This window comes from Lissotriton vulgaris, chromosome 8 (genome assembly GCF_964263255.1).
Source record: "Lissotriton vulgaris chromosome 8, aLisVul1.2, whole genome shotgun sequence".
NCBI lineage: Eukaryota > Metazoa > Chordata > Amphibia > Caudata > Salamandridae > Lissotriton > Lissotriton vulgaris.
The window spans coordinates 1,468,481,922-1,468,487,152 of record NC_141696.1 but is presented as its reverse complement, the minus strand read 5'-3'; the positions used below and the strand labels follow the sequence as shown (position 1 = coordinate 1,468,487,152).

At 42.0% G+C, this 5,231-nt stretch overlaps 1 non-coding gene across 1 annotated transcript; it reads right to left on the bottom strand.

The window, feature by feature from the left end:
- Nucleotides 1-803: 803 nt before the first annotated feature.
- LOC147698936 (5S ribosomal RNA) lies at nucleotides 804-922 on the bottom strand. The gene has a single exon (XR_015299531.1). It is a non-coding gene; the product is annotated as a 5S ribosomal RNA (ribosomal RNA).
- Between the last annotated feature and the right edge of the window lie 4,309 nt (nucleotides 923-5,231).

Below are 5,231 nucleotides of genomic sequence, written 5' to 3'. Positions count from 1 at the left end.
ACTGCGCTCTCCCTGCGACACTAACGATGCGTCATATTTACAGTATGACGCATCATGTCGCAAGGAGTTACAGCTACGTCAGTATTTGTGATGTATCTGTAGGCGCATAAGTGACGCATTGCTGGTGTGACGCAACTCCAGCAATGTGTACTTTCACTTGGGCAAGTCCCATGTTGTTAGTGCCTGCGTCAGTCTTACGCCTGCTGTGAGGCAGGCATAAGATTTTGACGCATTTGAGTCCTAGAAGTGGCGCAGTGAAATCTCATAGATTTCACGGCGTCACTTCCATGACCCTTTCTTGCGTCGATACGCCCCCCTTGCATACATTATACCTGGCTCAGGTATACTGTGGCGCAGGGTTTTACAAAATGACGCATCTCCCTAGATGCGTCACTTTGTAAATATGGTGCAGCAAGGCACATTTTTTATACTCCGATGGTGTGTCACAAACAGTGACGCGTCAGCGGCGTAAAATTGATGCAAGGGCTCATAAATGAGCCCCATGGTGGTTTGTGACATGGCTGGGGGAGCGAGCGAGTGGGAGGGAACAAGCATATGAATGAGAAGTGAGGCAGAGGGCGCGCTGGTGAAGCCTCACGCTTGAATGGCTCAAATGCATTGGGGAGAATCTGCAATCCAAAACCTCTTGGTAGGATTTGCTGGTAGCCCTCTATATGTCTCGACAGCTGCAATGCGCAACCGCATTGGTAGGTCGAGACCTAAAAACGGAAGTGCCATTAGCGAGAAAGGTTGTGTGCGATTGTGCGATAGAGGAGCACCCCTGGTGTCAGAGAGAAGCAAAATGCCTACAGCACCTGGTATTCCCAGGCGGTCTCCCATCCAAGTACTAACCAGACCCGACCCTGCTTAGCTTCTGAGATTGGACGAGATCGGGCACATTCAGGGTGGTATGGCCGTAGGCACGAGAGGCTGCCGGTCCAGGCCTCTTATGCAGACGCAGCCCGCATGGTGTCATCATCAGGCTACTTACAAGTACATTTGCACATTTCCCTTTCACACCTGCCCTCCCTTTCGAACTTCCTGCACAGAGCCAAGCACAGCCCTCTCTCGCACTTGCTTATTTGACACTTTGGCACCGACTGGGGCCGTTCTTCTTAAGGGGCCGGCACTAGCGGCAGCAAGCGCCTAGCCTTGCTTCTAAGGCACTCTGCTCGGGCCACTTCTCTACATGCCCCCGGGGGCTGCAGAGACTCCCGCTCAGCAGCTGATGCTCACCACAACTCTGGGGAGGCAACTTCTTCACCCTCAAGTACTGGCTGCTGCAAATCTACTATTGTGTTTTTTTTTTTAAATCAAGGACAGGGACCTCATATGCAAATAATGTCTATGCCCCACCCCTCTGTGCCTGCGTGTAGAAGAGCGAGTGAGGCGAGGGTCCGAGAAGTGCCTGGGTCCAGGGCCCTTAATGTCACCGGCCCGGCTTTCTGCCTCAGCGGCCCCTGCTCCCGGCCTGCCTCGGACAGCCTAGAGAGGGCGGGCCCAGAACCGGGGCCGGCGCAGCCCGTCAGCAACAGCAGCTTGCAGCAGCTCCCCAGCCTTAGCTGGGGGTCCTCTGTACTATCTTAGGGCAGTTTTCGAGGTTAAAGTTAAGGGCCATGCATATTGTAAATCCCATGCCGGTTTCTTTGTAAATACAATGTTTTAAAAAAAGTAGAGTAGGCGAGCAGAATATATACTGTCATGATCAGACACCTTTCTGTTCAAATGGGTAGTCAGGTTCCCTGTTGCCCATTTATGCACCTTTGTATGATGGAAATGTACTAATTATCACTATTTATGAAATTTAATAGATAGTCAGGTTCCCTGTTATCTGTAGGGTTTTATTATTTTTTGCACTTGACATATATATGGTAACATGTATATCTGTATATACATATGTTAAGAATTTTTTGCAATTTTCTATTTTCCGTTCCTCCGGCCATTTTTACATCTGTGGCATTTTTTTCTCCCTCTCTTTAATTATGTTTTATCACTATGTAACTCGTCACTACACTTACTTTTATATTCTGTTAAGAACAAGAAATCATGATGAAATTACTGTTTTTAGAATTGCATTTTATATTTACCTTTAATTGAATAATATGGCTTAGTTTCTGATTTTAATACAGGTAATATATATTTTCTAAGTGCATTTTCTTTTATCAATACAATATATATCATGAATTTTATCACTTTTTAGAATTGAAAGTATGCACTTTATATCAAGCCTCTTTGCACACTAGGCAGGGTTGCCTTAGCCTTTTGGTCGTTAGTATTGTAGCACTTTTTTTGCCCTTTTTGCACAACTTTGCTCTCCCTTCTCGTGTCCCTACAGACAAAAAGCAAGTCGGAATTATCATTACTTTTATTCTGTACGAACATGCATGTTGGTTACCTCTTTATGATTCACTGGATTCAACCAGTTACTACACCAATTGTAATCATGAATTGTTCCTATGATTTGTTTTGTGTAAAATACTGACACAATGATACGTACAAAACGCATTTATGCAAAGGATTGTAAATATGCTAGTTTCGAAGTGCGTTTTTTTTTCTTAATTGCTTTACCCTCAGCAACAGAACCATTTAGAAACGATTCTGTCTTCTTAATAATGGACACCCACAACGATAGTCTGTTGTCCATATAAGTTTTGTCACATGACCATCTTTGGAGGCGGGCAGCAGGCGGGGCACTAATGCACATTAAATATCACAAAAATCAGCTACTCCCTGCATGTGAACAAGGGCTGAAAGGCCCGAAACGCGTCATGGTTGGTTGGTCCACAAAAAACTGAAAATAAACTTACCTGAAAGAACTTGTGGTCTGTCTCCTGCTTCGCCGGTCCTGGGGATATATATATATATATATATATATCTCCCCAGGACCGGGGATATATATATATATATATATATATATATATATATATATATATATATATATATATATATATATATATATATATATATATATATATATATATATATATATATATATATTCACTGAAAAAACCATAGGTTATAGACCATATATAGTTAGGAATTAGCATTTACAAAATCTTGAAAATTCACTGAAAAAACCATAGGTTATAGACCATATATAGTTAGGAATTCGCATTTACAAAACCTTATTTTACTCACACAAAACCATTGAAATTCCATATATAGTTAGTTGCACTAACTATATATCGCGCACCCGCAATCCACTGCTGATGATGTCACATATTACATCATTCATGACATGGTCAGTGACATCACTGATGACATCTCAAATGACATCACTGATGACATCTCAAATGACAGTTCAGTAGTGTGTGAACTCGAGTTTCCCTACTTTATTTTCCTTGCAATATTATATAGCGCGAACTCGACAACATGGCATGAGCACAATTTATATTACAGAAGAACACATTCATTTGTTGTAGGCACGGGGAGACAAAGCGATTTGTCTGGAATCACAGGATGTTGAGCTGATGCCGAGATTCGAACGTAGCTCCACAGCTCTAAAGTTCGCAATTCTAGAGCTTGTGGCGGGAGGTGTGTCTAAAAGTGTATGTCGGTGCTAGCCATCAATGAGAGAGTTTAACAAGAAAGAAAGGCTTAATGGGGTCTCTGCAAAGGACTGATCTCTAAAAGTAGAAAAGAAGAATGCATGAGAGTTAGAAAAGAGTATGCAGAACAATGGAAATGAATCCCATCAGCCCACCCATATAGCGGAGCCTCATCATCTGGGATTAGTTGTTGGGTCCTGGTACAAATGAGGAGACACACCTGATAGATTGTGTGTTTTTTCTCCAATCATCCAGGACCACCCAGGCGGATCCGACCTCCAGTGTACAGTGGGTAAGATGGTGTGAGAACTCAAAAGAAGAGTGATTTGTAGTGTAACAAAAAATATATGAGAAAAATAGTGAGATGAAATTGACTACCATGTTCAAGGGAAACTTTATTAGGAAATGAACCATGGGGTCAAGATTAAAACTGAAGTGTAAGACAGTGCAATATAATAACTGCCCTAAGAAGATGATAAAGTGGTCGACATGTTTCTGCTGTATTCAGGGGCAACTCCCCTGCTTAGCTTTCATCAGGACCAGATCTTACTATACACTACTGCAAATGAAAAAGTGATTTCTCAAAATGATTCAAATTATGAAACATAATCTATTAGGTACTTAGTGTTACCCAGTAATTAATCTGGAGAGAGTTCTGCAGGCAGAAGTACTTACAGCACCAGTTGTACCAGATTTTTTCAAGGGATTCTTTCCTGTAGAAATAATATTGAAAAATAGAGACACAAAATATATCTACTGTGCACCTCAATCTAACTCATACATCCAAAAACTGCAGATATAATGTACAGTATCAGTCCACTTACATCAGTGGTCAAAAGAAAAATAATTGGTATCAAGTGATTCATTACTTACCCCAGTAATCTAGGGAGTAAGCCTCACCTCTCCTGGCACCGGCCCAGAGATAGGAGGCCCCGCTCTAAGTATATATGGAAAAATAGTGTAAAAACAGGGGGGGATTTCATCATATAAATTTAGAAATCCATTCAACATATTTACATACAAAAAGTGCATGCTCTTTTAGGAGCACCACAACAACATTGGTATTAAACAAGATTGCTTAAAAATGGCTGAAAACAACAGGACTAGAGTCCTTCAGTGTATTTGTGGCTATTTTCTGTTTGATACTGCTCTGTCTAGTATAAGCAGCATTTCCAACTTTAACAAAAATTAATAAAAACACAGAAATAGCACTCCAGAGAAAAGAGCAGAGAGGAAAGCAACACTACAGGAAAATGAGAGACAAAGCTCGGATATTTCAAGTTTCCTTTACCTGTCCGTCGGTACCTCTGGCCTCTTCCTGAGGCTAGGGGGGAGGTACCGACCAGACGTCGTATGTGTGCTTTTATCCTGCATGATGGCACGTCATTGGTTGATTTGTAATGCGGACCAGAGAGAACACATGCGGGGTACCGGAGACCCAGGGCGCATGTGTGAGATCTCGTATGACTATTGGTTTCTGCATGGTCCAATAGAAAGAATCCAAGCAACGGATACTTAGAGGATCGAAAACACACATAATTGCCACGTGTGTACATAGATTGTTTTTTTGTTATTTTTAAAAAAATTAATAAGATCTATCCGATTGCGGACGGACGTGAAAAACCGTCCCAAATATGAAGCGTTCAATCGTCACCGATACAGTATTTCGAAACGCTCTCTGAT